Below are 21,332 nucleotides of genomic sequence, written 5' to 3'. Positions count from 1 at the left end.
TTACTGGGGTTAAAAAAAAACTCTGATATACTGCACATCTGGGATTAGACGTGCATAAATTACTGTGAAATTTAGGCCACAAATACGACTTTTTGCTTACTGGGGTTAAAAAACCCTCTGATATACTGCACATCTGGGATTAGACGTGCATAAGTGAATGTGAAATTTAGGCCACAAATACGGCTTTCTCATACTGGGGCATACTGGGGTGAAAAAAAACATCTGTTTCATATAGTGCACATCTAGGATTATAGGTGCATAAATTACTGTGAAATTTAGGCCACAAATACGGCTTTTTGCTTACTGGGGTTAAAAAAAACCTCTGATATACTGCACATCTGGGATTAGACGTGCATAAGTTACTGTGAAATTTAGGCCACAAATATGACTTTTTGCTTACTGGGGTTAAAAAACCCTCTGATATACTGCACATCTGGGATTAGACGTGCATAAGTAAATGTGAAATTTAGGCCACAAATACGGCTTTCTCATACTGGGGCATACTGGGGTGAAAAAAAACATCTGTTTCATATAGTGCACATCTAGGATTATAGGTGCATAAGTGAGTGTCACATTTAGGCCAGAAATACAGCTTTTTGCTTACTGGAGTTAAAAAACCCTCTGATATACTGCACATCTGGGATTAGACGTGCATAAGTGACTGTGAAATTTAAGCCACAAATACAGCTTTTTGCTTACTGGGGTTAAAAAAAAACTCTGATATACTGCACATCTGGGATTAGACGTGCATAAGTGACTGTGAAATTTAGGCCACAAATACGTTTTTTTGCTTACTGGGGCATACTGGGGTGAAAAAAAAAACATCTGTTTCATATAGTGCACATCTAGGATTATAGGTCTATAAGTGAGTGTCACATTTAGGCCAGAAATATGGCTTTTTGTTTACTGGGGTTAAAAAAAAACTCTGATATACTGCACATCTGGGATTAGACGTGCATAAGTGACTGTGAAATGTAGGCCACAAATACGGCTTTTTGCTCACTGGAGTTAAAAAAAAACTTTCATATACTGCACATCTGGGATTAGACGTGCAGAAATTACTGTGAAATTTAGGCCACAAATACGGCTTTTTGCTTACTGGGGTTAAAAAAAAACTCTGATATACTGCACATCTGGGATTAGACGTGCATAAATTACTGTGAAATTTAGGCCACAAATACGGCTTTTTGCTTACTGGGGTTAAAAAACCCTCTGATATACTGCACATCTGGGATTAGACATGCATAAGTGACTGTGAAATTTAGGCCACAAATACGGCTTTTTGCTTACTGGGGCATACTGGGGTGAAAAAAAAACAACCGTTTCATATAGTGCACATCTAGGATTATAGGTGCACAAGTGAGTGTCACATTTAGGCCAGAAATACGGCTTTTTGGTTACTGGTGTTAAAAAACCCTCTGATTTACTGCACATCTGGGATTAGACGTGCATAAGTGACTGTGAAATTTAGGCCACAAATACGGCTTTTTGCTTACTGGGGTTAAAAAAAACCTCTGATATACTGCACATCTGGGATTAGACGTGCATAAATTACTGTGAAATTTAGGCCACAAATACAACTTTTTGCTTACTGGGGTTAAAAAACCCTCTGATATACTACACATCTGGGATTAGACGTGCATAAGTGAGTGTCACATTTAGGCCAGATATACGGCTTTTTGCTTACTGGGGTTAAAAAACCCTCTGATATACTGCACATCTGGGATTAGACGTGCATAAGTGACTGTGAAATTTACGCCACAAATACGGCTTTTTGCTTACTGAGGTTAAAAAAAACTCTGATATACTGCACATCTGGGATTAGACGTGCACAAGTGAGTGTCACATTTAGGCCACAAATACGACTTTTTGCTTACTGGGGTTAAAAAACCCTCTGATATACTGCACATCTGGGATTAGACGTGCATAAGTGAATGTGAAATTTAGGCCACAAATACGGCTTTCTCATACTGGGGCATACTGGGGTGAAAAAAAACATCTGTTTCATATAGTGCACATCTAGGATTATAGGTGCATAAGTGAGTGTCACATTTAGGCCAGAAATACAGCTTTTTGCTTACTGGAGTTAAAAAACCCTCTGATATACTGCACATCTGGGATTAGACGTGCATAAGTGACTGTGAAATTTAGGCCACAAATACAGCTTTTTGCTTACTGGGGCATACTGGGGTGAAAAAAAAACCATCTGTTTCATATAGTGCACATCTAGGATTATAGGTGCATAAGTGAGTGTCACATTTAGGCCAGAAATACAGCTTTTTGCTTACTGGGGTTAAAAAACCCTCTGATATACTGCACATCTGGGATTAAACGTGCATAAGTGACTGTGAAATTTAGGCCACAAATATAGCTTTTTGCTTACTGGGGCATACTGGGGTGAAAAAAAACATCTGTTTCATATAGTGCACATCTAGGATTATAGGTGCATAAGTGAGTGTCATATTTAGGGCATAAATACAGCTTTTTGCTTACTGTGAAATTTAGGACACAAATACGGCTTTCTGCTTATAGGAGTTAAAAAACCCTCTGATATACTGCATATCTGGGATTAGACGTGCATAAGTGACTGTGAAATTTAGGCCCAAAATACGGCTTTTTGCTTACTGGGGTTAAAAAACCCTCTGATGTACTGCACATCTGGGATTAGACGTGCATAAGTGACTGTGAAATTTAGGACACAAATACGGCTTTTTGCTTACGGGGGTTAAAAAACCCTCTGATATACTGCATATCTGGGATTAGACGTGCATAAGTGACTGTGAAATTTAGGCCCAAAATACGGCTTTTTGCTTACTGGGGTTAAAAAACCCTCTGATGTACTGCACATCTGGGATTAGACGTGCATAAGTGACTGTGAAATTTAGGACACAAATACGGCTTTTTGCTTACGGGGGTTAAAAAACCCTCTGATATACTGCATATCTGGGATTAGACGTGCATAAGTGACTGTGAAATTTAGGCCACAAATATGGCTTTTTGCTTACTGAGGCATACTGGGGTGAAAAAAAACCCATCTGTTTCATATAGTGCACATCTAGGATTATAGGCCTATAAGTGAGTGTCACATTTAGGCCAGAAATATGGCTTTTTGTTTACTGGGGTTAAAAAAACCCTCTGATATACTGCACATCTGGGATTAGACGGGCATAAGTGACTGTGAAATTTAGGCCACAAATATGGCTTTTTGCTTACTGGGGTTAAAAAAAACCTTTCATATACTGCACATCTGGGATTAGACGTGCATAAATTACTGTGAAATTTAGGCCACAAATACGGCTTTTTGCTTAATGGGGTTAAAAAAAAACTCTGATATACTGCACATCTGGGATTAGACGTGCATAAGTTACTCTGAAATTTAGGCCACAAATACGACTTTTTGCTTACTGGGGTTAAAAAACCCTCTGATATACTACACATCTGGGATTAGACGTGCATAAGTGAGTGTCACATTTAGGCCAGATATACGGCTTTTTGCTTACTGGGGTTAAAAAACCCTCTGATATACTGCACATCTGGGATTAGACGTGCATAAGTGAATATGAAATTTAGGCCACAAATACGGCTTTCTCATACTGGGGCATACTGGGGTGAAAAAAAAACATCTGTTTCATATAGTGCACATCTAGGATCATAGGTGCATAAGTGAGTGTCACATTTAGGCCAGAAATACAGCTTTTTGCTTACTGGAGTTAAAAAACCCTCTGATATACTGCACATCTGGGATTAGACGTGCATAAGTGACTGTGAAATTTAAGCCACAAATACAGCTTTTTGCTTACTGGGGTTAAAAAAAAACTCTGATATACTGCACATCTGGGATTAGACGTGCATAAGTGACTGTGAAATTTAGGCCACAAATACGGCTTTCTCATACTGGGGCATACTGGGGTGAAAAAAAACATCTGTTTCATATAGTGCACATCTAGGATTATAGGTGCATAAGTGAGTGTCACATTTAGGCCAGAAATACAGCTTTTTGCTTACTGGAGTTAAAAAACCCTCTGATATACTGCACATCTGGGATTAGACGTGCATAAGTGACTGTGAAATTTAAGCCACAAATACGGCTTTTTGCTTACTGGGGTTAAAAAAAAACTCTGATATACTGCACATCTGGGATTAGACGTGCATAAGTGACTGTGAAATTTAGGCCACAAATACGTTTTTTTGCTTACTGGGGCATACTGGGGTGAAAAAAAAACCATCTGTTTCATATAGTGCACATCTAGGATTATAGGTCTATAAGTGAGTGTCACATTTAGGCCAGAAATATGGCTTTTTGTTTACTGGGGTTAAAAAAAAACTCTGATATACTGCACATCTGGGATTAGACGTGCATAAGTGACTGTGAAATGTAGGCCACAAATACGGCTTTTTGCTCACTGGAGTTAAAAAAAAACTTTCATATACTGCACATCTGGGATTAGACGTGCATAAATTACTGTGAAATTTAGGCCACAAATACGGCTTTTTGCTTACTGGGGTTAAAAAAAAACTCTGATATACTGCACATCTGGGATTAGACGTGCATAAATTACTGTGAAATTTAGGCCACAAATACGGCTTTTTGCTTACTGGGGTTAAAAAACCCTCTGATATACTGCACATCTGGGATTAGACATGCATAAGTGACTGTGAAATTTAGGCCACAAATACGGCTTTTTGCTTACTGGGGCATACTGGGGTGAAAAAAAAACAACCGTTTCATATAGTGCACATCTAGGATTATAGGTGCACAAGTGAGTGTCACATTTAGGCCAGAAATACGGCTTTTTGGTTACTGGTGTTAAAAAACCCTCTGATTTACTGCACATCTGGGATTAGACGTGCATAAGTGACTGTGAAATTTAGGCCACAAATACGGCTTTTTGCTTACTGGGGTTAAAAAAAACCTCTGATATACTGCACATCTGGGATTAGACGTGCATAAATTACTGTGAAATTTAGGCCACAAATACAACTTTTTGCTTACTGGGGTTAAAAAACCCTCTGATATACTACACATCTGGGATTAGACGTGCATAAGTGAGTGTCACATTTAGGCCAGATATACGGCTTTTTGCTTACTGGGGTTAAAAAACCCTCTGATATACTGCACATCTGGGATTAGACGTGCATAAGTGACTGTGAAATTTACGCCACAAATACGGCTTTTTGCTTACTGAGGTTAAAAAAAACTCTGATATACTGCACATCTGGGATTAGACGTGCACAAGTGAGTGTCACATTTAGGCCACAAATACGACTTTTTGCTTACTGGGGTTAAAAAACCCTCTGATATACTGCACATCTGGGATTAGACGTGCATAAGTGAATGTGAAATTTAGGCCACAAATACGGCTTTCTCATACTGGGGCATACTGGGGTGAAAAAAAACATCTGTTTCATATAGTGCACATCTAGGATTATAGGTGCATAAGTGAGTGTCACATTTAGGCCAGAAATACAGCTTTTTGCTTACTGGAGTTAAAAAACCCTCTGATATACTGCACATCTGGGATTAGACGTGCATAAGTGACTGTGAAATTTAGGCCACAAATACAGCTTTTTGCTTACTGGGGCATACTGGGGTGAAAAAAAACCCATCTGTTTCATATAGTGAACATCTAGGATTATAGGTGCATAAGTGAGTGTCACATTTAGGCCAGAAATACAGCTTTTTGCTTACTGGGGTTAAAAAACCCTCTGATATACTGCACATCTGGGATTAAACGTGCATAAGTGACTGTGAAATTTAGGCCACAAATATAGCTTTTTGCTTACTGGGGCATACTGGGGTGAAAAAAAACATCTGTTTCATATAGTGCACATCTAGGATTATAGGTGCATAAGTGAGTGTCATATTTAGGGCATAAATACAGCTTTTTGCTTACTGTGAAATTTAGGACACAAATACGGCTTTCTGCTTATAGGAGTTAAAAAACCCTCTGATATACTGCATATCTGGGATTAGACGTGCATAAGTGACTGTGAAATTTAGGCCCAAAATACGGCTTTTTGCTTACTGGGGTTAAAAAACCCTCTGATGTACTGCACATCTGGGATTAGACGTGCATAAGTGACTATGAAATTTAGGACACAAATACGGCTTTTTGCTTACGGGGGTTAAAAAACTCTCTGATATACTGCATATCTGGGATTAGACGTGCATAAGTGACTGTGAAATTTAGGCCCAAAATACGGCTTTTTGCTTACTGGGGTTAAAAAACCCTCTGATGTACTGCACATCTGGGATTAGACGTGCATAAGTGACTGTGAAATTTAGGACACAAATACGGCTTTTTGCTTACGGGGGTTAAAAAACCCTCTGATATACTGCATATCTGGGATTAGACGTGCATAAGTGACTGTGAAATTTAGGCCACAAATATGGCTTTTTGCTTACTGAGGCATACTGGGGTGAAAAAAAACCCATCTGTTTCATATAGTGCACATCTAGGATTATAGGCCTATAAGTGAGTGTCACATTTAGGCCAGAAATATGGCTTTTTGTTTACTGGGGTTAAAAAACCCTCTGATATACTGCACATCTGGGATTAGACGGGCATAAGTGACTGTGAAATTTAGGCCACAAATATGGCTTTTTGCTTACTGGGGTTAAAAAAAACCTTTCATATACTGCACATCTGGGATTAGACGTGCATAAATTACTGTGAAATTTAGGCCACAAATACGGCTTTTTGCTTAATGGGGTTAAAAAAAAACTCTGATATACTGCACATCTGGGATTAGACGTGCATAAGTTACTCTGAAATTTAGGCCACAAATACGACTTTTTGCTTACTGGGGTTAAAAAACCCTCTGATATACTACACATCTGGGATTAGACGTGCATAAGTGAGTGTCACATTTAGGCCAGATATACGGCTTTTTGCTTACTGGGGTTAAAAAACCCTCTGATATACTGCACATCTGGGATTAGACGTGCATAAGTGAATGTGAAATTTAGGCCACAAATACGGCTTTCTCATACTGGGGCATACTGGGGTGAAAAAAAAACATCTGTTTCATATAGTGCACATCTAGGATCATAGGTGCATAAGTGAGTGTCACATTTAGGCCAGAAATACAGCTTTTTGCTTACTGGAGTTAAAAAACCCTCTGATATACTGCACATCTGGGATTAGACGTGCATAAGTGACTGTGAAATTTAGGCCACAAATACAGCTTTTTGCTTACTGGGGCATACTGGGGTGAAAAAAAACATCTGTTTCATATAGTGCACATCTAGGATCATAGGTGCATAAGTGAGTGTCACATTTAGGCCAGAAATACAGCTTTTTGCTTACTGGGGTTAAAAAACCCTCTGATATACTGCACATCTGGGATTAGACGTGCATAAGTGACTGTGAAATTTTGGCCCAAAATACGGCTTTTTGCTTACTGGGGTTAAAAAACCCTCTGATGTACTGCACATCTGGGATTAGACTTGCATAAGTGACTGTGAAATTTAGGCCACAAATACGTTTTTTTTCTTACTGGGGCATACTGGGGTGAAAAAAAAACCCATCTGTTTCATATAGTGCACATCTAGGATTATAGTCCTATAAGTGAGTGTCACATTTAGGCCAGAAATATGTTTTTTTGTTTACTGGGGTTAAAAAACCCTCTGATATACTGCACATCTGGGATTAGACGTGCATAAGTGACTGTGAAATTTAGGCCACAAATACGGCTTTTTGCTCACTGGAGTTAAAAAAAACCTTTCATATACTGCACATCTGGGATTAGACGTGCATAAATTACTGTGAAATTTAGGCCACAAAAACGGCTTTTTGCTTACTGGGGTTAAAAAAAACCTCTGATATACTGCACATCTGGGATTAGACGTGCATAAATTACTGTGAAATTTAGGCCACAAATACGACTTTTTGCTTACTGGGGTTAAAAAACCCTCTGATATACTGCACATCTTAGATTAGACGTGCATAAGTGAATGTGAAATTTAGGCCACAAATACGGCTTTCTCATACTGGGGCATACTGGGGTGAAAAAAAACATCTGTTTCATATAGTGCACATCTAGGATTATAGGTGCATAAGTGAGTGTCACATTTAGGCCAGAAATACAGCTTTTTGCTTACTGGAGTTAAAAAAACCTCTGATATACTGCACATCTGGGATTAATCGTGCATAAGTGACTGTGAAATTTAGGCCACAAATATAGCTTTTTGCTTACTGGGGCATACTGGGGTGAAAAAAAAACATCTGTTTCATATAGTGCACATCTAGGATTATAGGTGCATAAGTGAGTGTCAAATTTAGGCCAGAAATACAGCTTTTTGCTTACTGGGGTTAAAAAACCCTCTGATATACTGCACATCTGGGATTAGACGTGCATAAGTGACTGTGAAATTTTGGCCCAAAATACGGCTTTTTGCTTACTGGGGTTAAAAAACACTCTGATGTACTGCACATCTGGGATTAGACGTGCATAAGTGACTGTGAAATTTAGGACACAAATACGGCTTTCTGCTTATGGGAGTTAAAAAACCCTCTGATATACTGCATATCTGGGATTAGACGTGCATAAGTGACTGTGAAATTTAGGCCCAAAATACGGCTTTTTGCTTACTGGGGTTAAAAAACCCTCTGATATACTGCACATCTGGGATTAGACGTGCATAAGTGACTATGAAATTTAGGACACAAATACGGCTTTTTGCTTACGGGGGTTAAAAAACTCTCTGATATACTGCATATCTGGGATTAGACGTGCATAAGTGACTGTAAAATTTAGGCCCAAAATACGGCTTTTTGCTTACTGGGGTTAAAAAACCCTCTGATGTACTGCACATCTGGGATTAGACGTGCATAAGTGACTGTGAAATTTAGGACACAAATACGGCTTTTTGCTTGCGGGGGTTAAAAAACCCTCTGATATACTGCATATCTGGGATTAGACGTGCATAAGTGACTGTGAAATTTAGGCCACAAATATGGCTTTTTGCTTACTGGGGCATACTGGGGTGAAAAAAAACCCATCTGTTTCATATAGTGCACATCTAGGATTATAGGCCTATAAGTGAGTGTCACATTTAGGCCAGAAATATGGCTTTTTGTTTACTGGGGTTAAAAAACCCTCTGATATACTGCACATCTGGGATTAGACGTGCATAAGTGACTGTGAAATTTAGGCCACAAATATGGCTTTTTGCTTACTGGGATTAAAAAAAACCTTTCATGTACTGCACATCTGGGATTAGACGTGCATAAGTTACTGTGAAATTTAGGCCACAAATACGGCTTTTTGCTTAATGGGGTTAAAAAAAACCTCTGATTTACTGCACGTCTGGGATTAGACATGCATAAGTTACTCTGAAATTTAGGCCACAAATACGACTTTTATCTTACTGGGGTTAAAAAACCCTCTGATATACTACACATCTGGGATTAGACGTGCATAAGTGAGTGTCACATTTAGGCCAGATATACGGCTTTTTGCTTAGGCTACTTTCACACTAGCGTTCTGCTGTCCGCTCGTGAGCTCCGTTTGAAGGGGCTCACGAGCGGAGCAGAACGCTTCCGTCCAGCCCTGATGCAGTCTGAATGGATGCGGATCCGCTCAGACTGCATCAGTCTGGCGGCGTTCAGCCTCCGCTCCGCTCGCCTCCGCACGGCCAGGCGGACAGCTGAACGCTGCTTGCAGCGTTCGGGTGTCCGCCTGGCCGTGCGGAGGCGTGCGGATCCGTCCAGACTTACAATGTAAGTCAATGGGAACGGATCCGCTTGAAGATGACACCATATGGCTCAATCTTCAAGCGGATCCGTCCCCCATTGACTTTACATTGAAAGTCTGAACGGATCCGCTCAGGCTACTTTCGCACTTAGAAATTTTTCTAAGTTATTAATGCAGACGGATCCGTACTGAACGGAGCCTCCGTCTGCATTAATATGATCGGATCCGTTCAGAACGGATCCGATCAAGCGCAAGTGTGAAAGTAGCCTTACTGGGGTTAAAAAACCCTCTGATATACTGCACATCTGGGATTAGACGTGCATAAGTGAATGTGAAATTTAGGCCACAAATACGGCTTTCTCATACTGGGGCATACTGGGGTGAAAATAAAACATCTGTTTCATATAGTGCACATCTAGGATTATAGGTGCATAAGTGAGTGTCACATTTATGCCAGAAATACAGCTTTTTGCTTACTGGAGTTAAAAAACCCTTTGATATACTGCACATCTGGGATTAGACGTGCGTAAGTGACTGTGAAATTTAGGACACAAATTCGGCTTTTTGCTTACGGGGGTTAAAAAACCCTCTGATATACTGCATATCTGGGATTAGACGTGCATACTGTAAGTGACTGTGAAATTTAGGCTACAAATACAGCTTTTTGCTTACTTGGGCATACTGGGGTGAAAAAAAAAACATCTGTTTCATATAGTGCACATCTAGGATTATAGGTGCATAAGTGAGTGTCACATTTAGGCCAGAAATACAGCTTTTTGCTTACTGGGGTCAAAAAACCCTTTGATATACTGCACATCTGGGATTAGACGTGCGTAAGTGACTGTGAAATTTAGGACACAAATTCGGCTTTTTGCTTACGGGGGTTAAAAAACCCTCTGATATACTGCATATCTGGGATTAGACGTGCATACTTATGCACGTCTAATCCCAGATATGTAATATAATTTAGGCCACAAATACGGCTTTTTACTTACTGGGGCATACTGGGGTGAAAAAAAACATCTGTTTCATATAGTGCACATCTAGGATTATAGGCCTATAAGTGAGTGTCACATTTAGGCCAGAAATATGGCTTTTTGTTTACTGGGGTTAAAAAACCCTCTGATATACTGCACATCTGGGATTAGACGTGCATAAGTGACTGTGAAATTTAGGCCACAAATACGGCTTTTTGCTTACTGGAGTTAAAAAAAAACTTTCATATACTGCACATCTGGGATTAGACGTGCATAACTTACTGTGAAATTTAGGCCACAAATACGGCTTTTTGCTTACTGGGGTTAAAAAAAACTCTGATATACTGCACATCTAGGATTAGACGTGCTTAAGTGAGTGTCACATTTAGGCCACAAATACGGCTTTCTGCTTACTGTGGCATACTGGGGTGAAAAAAAACACATCTGTTTCATATAGTGCACATCTAGGATTATAGGTGCATAAGTGAGTGTCACATTTAGGCCAGAAATACGGCTTTTTGCTTACTGGGGTTAAAAAACCCTCTGATATACTGCACATCTGGGATTAGACGTGCATAAGTGACTGTGAAATTTAGGCCACAAATACGGCTTTTTGCTTACTGGGGTTAAAAAAAAACTCTGATATACTGCACATCTGGGATTAGACATGCATAAGTGAGTGTCACATTTAGGCTACAAATATGGCTTTTTGCTTACTGGGGTTAAAAAACCCTCTGATATACTGCACATCTGGGATTAGACATGCATATGTGAGTTTCACATTTAGGCTACGAATACGGCTTTTTGCTTACTGGGGTTAAAAAGCCCTCTGATATACTGCACATCTGGGATTAGACGTGCATAAATTACTGTGAAATTTAGGCCACAAATACCGCTGTCCTATAGAGTTACAAAAAAAAAATCTGAGTGCAATACCCTACATCAGGGTTTTTATTGGCAGTTAATTATTTTCAACAGACTTAACCACTTTTTACTTTGCTAGGTGAACGCTAACTATGAGGCAAAAATCTAATAAGGGACGCGGTCATGGTCGTGGTGGTGGTGTTGGTGGAGCCTCTGGTGCAGGGAGAGGATGTGGCCGTTCTGCCACAGCTACACGTCCTACTGAACCTACTACCTCAGGTCCCAGTAGCCGCCAGAATCTACAGCGATATTTGGTCGGGCCTAATGCCGTTCTAAGGATGGAAAGGCCTGAGCAAGTACAGGCGCTAGTCGATTGGGTGGCCGACAGTGGATCCAGCAGGTTCACATTATCTCCCACCCAGTCTTCTGCAGAAAGCGCACAGGTGGTACTGAAACCCATGCCCATCAGTCTGTCACATCACCCCCGTGCATATTGGGGAACCTGTCTGAGCCTCAAGTCATGCAGCAGTCTCTTATGCTGTTTGAAGACTCTGCTGGCAGGGTTTCCCAAGGGCATCCACCTAGCCCTTCCCCAGGGGTGGAAGACATAGAATGCACTGAAGCACCACCACTTATGTTTCCTGATGAGGACATGGAAATACCACCTCAGCACATCTCTGATGATGACAAAACACAGGTGACAACTGCTGCGTCTTTCTGCAGTGTGCAGACCGAAAAGGAGGTCAGGGAGGAAGATTGGAGGGAAGACGATGCAGGGGACGATGAGGTCCTAGACCCCACATGGAATGAAGGTCGTGCCACTGACTTTCAGAGTTCGGAGGAAGAGGCAGTGGTGAGACCAAGCCAACAGCGTAGCAAAAGAGGGAGCAGGGTGCAAAAGCAGAGCAGCCATCGCCAAAACAGTTCGCCTGCTACTGGCCACCGTCACCGGGGAATGAGCACACCAAAGGCAGCTTCAAGGAGTTCCCTGGCATGGCACTTCTTCACACAATGTGCTGACGACAAGACCCGAGTGGTTTGCACGCTGTGCCATCAGAGCCTGAAGCGAGGCATTAACGTTCTGAACCTTAGCACAACCTGCATGACCAGGCATCTACATGCGAGACATGGGCTGCAGTGGAGTAAGCACCTTCAAAACCAAGAAAGGGCTCAGGCCCCTCCTGCTTCCTCTTCTGCTGCTTACTCGGCCTCTTCCTCCACCTCTGGAGGAACGTTGGCACCTGCCACCCAGCAAACAGAGGATGTGCCACCAACAACACCACCTCCGTCACCAAGCATCTCCACAATGTCACACGGAAGTGTTCAGCTCTCCATCTCACAAACCTTTGAGAGAAAGCGTAAATTCCCACCTAGCCACCCTCGATCCCTGGCCCTGAATGCCAGCATTTCTAAACTACTGGCCCTTGAAATGCTGTCATTCAGGCTGGTGGAGACGGACAGCTTCAAACAGCTCATGTCTCTTGCTGTCCCACAGTACGTCGTTCCCAGCCGCCACTATTTCTCTAGGAGAGCCGTGCCCTCCCTGCACAACCAAGTATCGGATAAAATCAAGTGTGCACTGCGCAATGCCATCTGTGGCAAGGTCCACCTAACCACAGATACGTGGACCAGTAAGCACGACCAGGGACGGTATATCTTCCTAACTGCACACTGGGTAAATGTAGAGGCGGCTGGGCCCCAGGCGGAGAGCTGTTTGGCGCACGTCCTTCCGCCCGCCAAGGATCGCAGGGCATCATTCTTTGCCTCCTGTTGCCTCCTCTTCCTACTCGGCTTCCTCCTCCTCTTCTAGCACCTCCTCATCCGATCAGCGACAGACCTTCACCACCAACTTCAGCACAGCCAGGGGTAAACGTCAGCAGGCCATTCTGAAACTGATGTGTTTGGGGGACATGCCCCACACCGCGCAGGAGTTGTGGCGGGGTATAGAACAACAGACCGACGAGTGGTTGCTGCCAGTGAGCCTTAAGTCCGGCCTGGTGGTGTGCGATAATTGGCGAAATCTCGTTGCAGCTCTGGGACTAGCCGGTTTGACGCACATCCCTTGCCTGGCGCATGTGCTGAATTTGGTGGTGCAGAAATTCATTCACAACTACTCCGATATGTCAGAGCTGCAGCATAAAGTGCGGGCCGTCTGTGCGCGCTTCCGGCGTTCTCATCCTGCCGCCGCTTGGCTGTCTGCTCTACAGCGTAACTTCGGCCTTCCCACTCACCGCCTCATATGCAACGTGCCCACCAGCTGAAACTCCACCTTGAACATGCTGGAGAGACTGTGCGAGCAGCAGCTGGTCATAGTGGAGTTTCAGCTGCAGCACGCACGGGTGAGTCGCACTGCGGAACAGCACCACTTCACCACCAATGACTGGGCCTCCATGCGAGACCTGTGTGTCCTGAGTACTCCACCAACATGGCCAGTGGCGGTGACGTCGTTATCAGCGTTACAATACCACTTCTATGTCTCCTTGAGAAAACACTTAGGGCGATGATGGAAGAGGATGTGGCCCAGGACGAGGAGGAGGAAGAGGGGTCATCTCTAACATTTTCAGGCCAGTCTTTTAGAAGTGGCTCAGAGGGAGGTTTTTTGCAACAGCAGAGGCCATGTACAAATTTGGCCAGCCAGGGCCCACTACTGGAGGACGAGAATGATGAGGACGAGGAGGAGGATGGGAATGAAGCATGTTCACAGCGGGGTGGCACCCAACGCAGCTCGGGCCCATCACTGGTGCATGGCTGGGGGGATACAGAGGACGCAGACGATACGCCTCCCACAGAGGACAGCTTGTCCTTACCTCTGGGCAGCCTGGCACACATGAACGACTACATGCTGCAACGACAGCAGAGTTGCCCACATTAACGTGTGCTGACTACTGGGTGGCTACAATGCTGGATCCCCCTTACAAAGACAATGTGCCGTCCTTAATTCCCTCACTGGAGCGTGATCGGAAGATGCGCGACTACAGGCACACGCTGGTAGACTCGCTCCTGAGAGCATTCCCAACTGACGCCGGGGGACAAGTGGAAGCACAAGGCGAAGGCAGGGGAGGAGGAAGAGGTCGCCAACGCAGCTGTGTCAGCGCCAGCACCTCAGAAGGCAGAGTTAGCATGGCCGACATGTGGAAAAGCTTTGTCACCTCACCGCAACAACCGGCCCCAACTGCTGATATGGAGCATGTTAGCAGGAGGCAGCATTTGAAAAACATGGTGGAACAGTACCTGTGCACACGCCTACACGTACTGACTGATGGTTCTGCCCCATTCAACTTCTGGGTCTCCAAATTGTCCACATGGCCAGATATTGCCCTGTATGCCTTGGAGGTGATGGCCTTCCCTGCAGCCAGTGTACTCTCTGAACGTGTATTTAGCACGGCAGGAGGCGTCATTACAGACAGACACAGCCGCCTGTCCACAGCCAACGTGGACAAGCTCACGTTCATTAAAATGAACCAGGCCTGGATCCCACAAGACTTGTCTGTACCTTGTGCAGAATAGACAGTTCTAACAGCCTCAACCATCCATCCTTGTACTCAAGTGCACTTATTCCTTTTTTTTTATTTATATGTCCCAATATTTTGGGGGATACCCCTATGTAAAAATGCAAAATAACACACATCTGTGTTGGCTACCTATTCCTCCTTCGCCGCTGCTTCCACCTAGACCGCCACGTGAGCCTACACGGCCACATCCACCCATTCACCGCCTCCTCAACCTCTTCCTCCTACATCATTCCTAATTTTTATTTTTTTAAGGTCTTTTATGTATTTTTAATTCATTTCCCTATCCACATTTGTTTGCAGAGCATTTGCCATTTTGCTGCCTTTTGCAGCCCTCTAGCTCTTTCCAGGGCTATTTTAGAGCCATTTTAGTGGCCAAAAGTTCAGGTTCCCATTGACTTCAATGGGGTGCAGGTTCAGGGTCAAGTTCGGGTTCCGAACCCAAACTTTTTTTCAAGTTCGGCCGTACCTGCCGAACCCGAACATCCAGGTGTCCGCTCAACTCTACCTACTACCTGTCTAACATATAAAATATTACTTTTTTGCCAATATGGATCTCTACCCAACTCAAGTAAAGTGTGCATATGCCTATTATACCACAAGGGAGTACATCCAAATGAGCCCTCCATTCCAAACCAAAATCTAATAGAATACCATGACTTCATGAAGAGATTGCTGGCAAATTTAAATTCCTTATCTGGGTCGGTCAATTGATCTGACTCCAATAACGTAAAGAAATTATCATAAGGAGATCTATTCAGTAAATGCTTACAGAGTGGGCTATCCTCCCACTCTTTAAAAAAAACAAAGCTGTATAGCTAAAAAGTAGCCCTTGAAGCAAGGGAGATTAACTCCTCTCCTCTCCAATGGTTTATACAAATGCTCTTATTTGAGTCTTACCCGTTTCCTCCCCCAAAGTAGATCATTAATGATTCTTTCTATTAATTTAAAGAACCTGTCCCCGATAGAAACTGGAGAATTTCCAAAGACGTAGAGTAACTGAGGGAGAATCACCATCTTAACTAATGATATTCTATCGGCCTTCGATAAGGATAGGCGAAGCCATGTTGTTATTTTGGACCTCAACTTATTTATCAGTGGCATTAAGTTAAGCGGGATAAAATCTTCCACCCTATGAGAGACTGTAATACCTAAATACTGAAAAGATTCAGAAATTTTCAATGTATTAAATGGGGCAACCTTAGGAAGTGCAGATTTATCTAAGAACGTAGTCATACTATCTAATGGCATAAGAGTAGTTTTTTCCCAATTTACCTCCAAGCCCGAAACCTCTCCAAACTGATTTATCATTTGAGCGATATGTATCAAAGTAGATTGGGTCTGTTGGATATAAAATAAAATGTCGTCTGCATAAAGAGAAATACGGTCTTCCATTCCTGATACCCCAAAGCCAAGAAACCTAGGGTCCTGTCTAACTCTAGCAGCCAGGGGCTTAATATAGATGTCAAATAATAGAGGAGAGAGTGGACATCCCTGGCGAGTGCCTCTGGTCATACCAAAACTTCTTGTAAGATTACCGTTTATATTCAGTTTTGCAGTAGGAGATCTATACAGAAGTTTAATCATTTTACTAAATCTGGGGCCGAAGCCCATCTTGTGAAGCACTCTCCAGAGAAACCCCCACTCAACCCTATCAAAGGCATTAGAGGCATCAATAGACAAAATGGAACGTGAAGCCCCTCCAGCAGACTGTAAGTTAGAAAAAAGACGATAAGGATTATAGTGGGTCCCTTTGTTGGGCATAAAACCATTTTGGTCTGGGTGGATAACTGATGTAATAACACTCGAGAGCTTCATGGATTGTATCGTTCCTACTAGATTTTTATCATCTGAGGATTCTGTTAAACCAATAACTCGGATGTTGCATCTTCTTGAGCGATCCTCTAAATCCACCATTTTTTTTTTCAGGTAGTTGTAATCTTTTTTTAATGTAGTGTTCTCCTCTTTTAACCCCTTAGTGACCAAGCCTGTTTGGGCCTTTATGACCAAGCGTTTTTCTTCCTTTTTTTATGGTCTCGTTCCAAGAGCTATAACTTTTTTATTTTTTCATCTATATAGCTTTATGAGGGCTTGTTTTTTACGGGACAAGTTGTAGTTTTTAATGGCGCCATTTTGGGGTACACATAACTTTCTGATTAACTTTTATTAACTCTTTCTGGGAGGGAGATGGGGAAAAATAGCAATACTGCCACTGCGTTTTTACATTATACATTTTTGGCGTTCATTTTTCGGTACAAATAACATAATATCTTTATTCTCTGGGTCAGTACGATTACAGTGATACTAAATACTTATAATTTTGTTTACGTTTTACTACTTTTTTTGCAATAAAACACCTTTTATTAACCAAAAAAATGATTTTGCCTTGCCACTTCACAAGACCCATAACTTTATTTTTTATTTTTTATATGGAATTGTGTGAGGGCATGATTTTTGAAAGACGACTTGTATTTTTCATTGGTATGATTTTGGAGTAATTGCCGCTTTTTGATCGCTTGTTATTACGTTTTTTTTTTCGGTGGAAACTAAGAATAAATTTGAAATTCTGTCTTTTTTTATTTTTTATTTTTTACGGCGTTCACCATAGGGGATAATTTATGTAATATTTATGTAGTTCCGGTCGTTACGGACGCGGCAATACCAAACATATGGGGGATATTTTCTTTTTGCAATTTTTTTCATTGAAAAGCGTATTTTAAATGGAAAAAAAAGCATATTTTTTTATTTTATGGAATTTTTTTTATTTAATAAATGTGTATTTTTTTTCAATTTTTTTTACTACTTAATAGTCCCACAAGGGGACTATAATATACAGTATTTTGATTGCTTTTAAAATGTAATGCATTATCTCTATAATGCATTGCATTTCAATAGCAATGCTATTCAAACATTGACCAGCAGGCTGCGCCAGAGAGGCACAGCCTGCTGGAGGTAACGGAAGACAGGCTCGGAGCCCTGATCGGAAGCAAGGTAAGCTTCCCAGCACATCAGCACCACGCGATCGCATTTTCGGGGTGCTGATGGGAGACAGAGGGAGTCCGCTCCCTCTGTCACCACTTTACATGCAGCGGGCGCCATTGCGCCCGGCATGTAAAGGGTTAAACAGCCCGGATCGGCACTCCTGCCGGTCCGGGCTGTTAGAGCAGGGACCCGGCTCTCATGTGAGAGCCAGGTCCGCGCTCCCCGCTGCACGGGGGAGCCGTGCAGCGCTTAACTGGGCAGCCGTAAAAACGCGGCGGCCCAGCCTAAGGCCCCTTAGTGACCGCCGTAAAAACACGTATGGTTGGTCACTAAGGGGTTAATCTTTTGACTTCTTGCTCCGAGTCACCGTGTTTTCTAATTCTTTAATTCTATCACGGATCTTTGTCAAATCATCTTTTATAATAAGGACGTCTGTCTTAACTGACACCAATTGAACAGCGATATTTTGTATCGCTTTTCCATTGTTTTTAACAATGGATAAAATCTCCTCTAGTGGGGAGGCATTATCGATAGGCATCTGCCCGTCTCCACTATGGGGGTCCCCCTCGGGTGCCTCCTCTGATCTAGATTCAGAAGTATTTTTTCTTGTATTAATGTCCTGTCTCCCTTTCAGACCCAACCTGGTACTCAAATTTGGTGACCTTAAAAATTGACCGATTCTAGATTACTCTATTTGTTTCTGTCCTGGCTTAAGCGAAGTCAACTCCGTTGAACGTCTGTTCTGTTTGGGGGCCATTCCCCCCCCCCCTTCTTTCTCCCCCTCTCCTTTCTTCCCTTTTCTTCTTAAATTTTCCTTTTTAGTCTCTTCACTCTTGCTCCCCAACACCGCCTCTCGCTCCCCCTTTATTTTTCTCTCTTTTGTTTTGTTTTCTTTTTTTCCCTTCTTTCTTTTCTTTTCTTTCTTTCTTCCCTTTCTCCTCTCTTTCCCCTGAAATTGTTTATTTTCCCACTTTTTTTTTTTCCTTTTTCTTTTTCTTTTTTATCCTCTCAACTTCATAGAAAGAGTTAGTGGTTAGTTCAACTGGGAGGTTAGGATTCAAAAACTACCGTCCAAGGGGTTTAGTGGGATTTAATGAAGATTTAGTACGATTAAGTGAAGCAGCAAAAAAACACACAAAAAAAAGAAAAGAAATGAGGAGCAAGAGACAGGGACAAAAAAAAGGGGGAGATCCAGCTCAGGGGGGGGATAACATGTATCGATCTCACCAATCCTGGGTCTTGTATGGATCTTCCAACTCAGCTCAGGCCACAGCCCCCGTCCTATAGTAACCTGCAAAGCCTGCAGGACAGACACGCGAGCTGGCCGCACAGCCCAAACAGCAGAAGACCAAGAGCGTTCCAGGAGCCGTAAAGACGGATTCAGGCCGGACCACCGACACTGCAGAAAGGCCACCAGGCAAGGTCTCATAGAACATCCAGGTCACATCCGGGCCAGGGAAAGCTGCAGGGGAGTCACAGCCGGGAGAGATCCGGGAGAGATTCAGACACCCCGAAGGGACACCTTCAGACGCCGCCAAACACCGCTGCTTTTCCTTTCCTCTCCCAAACCCAAGGTAATAAGGGCAGATAGAGGCAGATAGAAATGCGCAGCAATCAGCAATCCCAGTGCAATCCCGATGCAGAGAAGGCTCCTGGAGACACAGCGGTGGGGTCAGACACTCAGCAGGGCTACAGCAGGGCTAGACTCCGGCTACGCTCCAGCATTCCAGCGCAGCGACACATGCTTCGGAGGTGCTCTCACGCTGAGGGAGGAGGGAGGGCGCAACGCTACCCACTCACGTCATCAAGTCCTCCTCCATCAATGGTATACTTACCGAAATACTTGAATAAAGATTTTACTACATATAACCGCAGTGCTGACCACCGAATTAATTTAGTTTTTCGACCGAAATACGTCAATAAAGATTTTACTACATATAACTGCAGTGCTGAACAATAACATTTTTCAACCAAAATATGTCACTAAAGATTTTATTACATAAAACGGCAACAGTGAAGGCTGAATAAATTTAGTTTTTCGACCGAAATACGTCACAAAAGATTTTACCGCAAATAACTACAGCGCTGAACGCTGAATAAAATTAGTTTTTCGACCGAAATACGTCCCAAAAAGTTTTACACATATAACTGAAGCGCTGAACGCTGAATAAATTTAGTTTTTCGACCAAAATACGTTAATAAAGACTAAAGTTTTACCACATATAACTGCAGCGCTGAACTCTGAATAAAATTTGTTTTTCGACCAAAATACATCACCAAAGGTTTTACCACATATAACTGCAGCGCTGAACGCTAAATACATTTTGTTTTTGGACCGAAATACGTCAATAAAGACTTTACCACATATAACTGCAGTGCTGAATGCTGAATAAAATATGTTTTTCGACCGAAATACGTCGCAAAAGGTTTTACCACATATAACTGCAGCGCTGAACGCTGAATAATTTTTTTTTTGCTACCGAAATACGCCACTAAAGGCTTGGGACTCTCCACCTCGGCTCGTCACAAGCCATCAGTTCTCTGAAAGGTGCAGAGTTCACTACTTGGAAAGGGAGGGACTGCAGCACCAGCAACTTGGACAGCAGCATGTTCAGTTTCTGCACAGTTGGATGCGTGCACGCATACTGTTGTCTCTTGGCAATCGCTTCAGTGATCGATTGCTGACCGAATGACTGACAAGAAGTAGGCGGAGCAGGAGCATCTGGACCAGCAGACAATGGTAATGACAGACAGCTTCGCCTGAGGTGGTGGAGCCTTGACTTCCTGAAATCGGGTGCGGCGTGCCACTGGGTGATGCAGCGGTTGCTGCTGCAGGCTGGGCCACCACATTGGAGCCACGGTTCTCCCAGGACACTTTATGGTGACACTGCATATGTTGACGTAGGGCCGTGGTGCCAACATTGGCACATTGGCCACGCTTCACCTTCTGCCCACAGATTCTATATATGGCCATGTTCACCTCCTTAAGAGCCTGTACAAAAAACTGCCACACCGCAGAGTAAGTGATTTTAACACTACGCACTGACTGACTGGTACCACTGCTGCTTCTGTGAACCCCTCTTTAATAAGGATAAATGTTTATAAGAATAAATTTTTCGTTTTCTACTGAAATACGCAACTAAAGGCTTTACCACATATAACTGTGGCGCTGAACGCAGAATAAATGTATTGCTTTCTACCGAAATATGTCACTAAAGGTTTTACCACAAATATTACTGCAGCGCTGAACGCTGAATATATATATTTTTTAGACCGAAATATGTCACTAAAGGTTTTGCCA

The sequence above is a fragment of the Bufo bufo genome, chromosome 1 (genome assembly GCF_905171765.1).
Source record: "Bufo bufo chromosome 1, aBufBuf1.1, whole genome shotgun sequence".
Classification (NCBI taxonomy): Eukaryota; Metazoa; Chordata; class Amphibia; order Anura; family Bufonidae; genus Bufo; species Bufo bufo.
Note: the sequence above shows the minus strand (reverse complement) of the source record.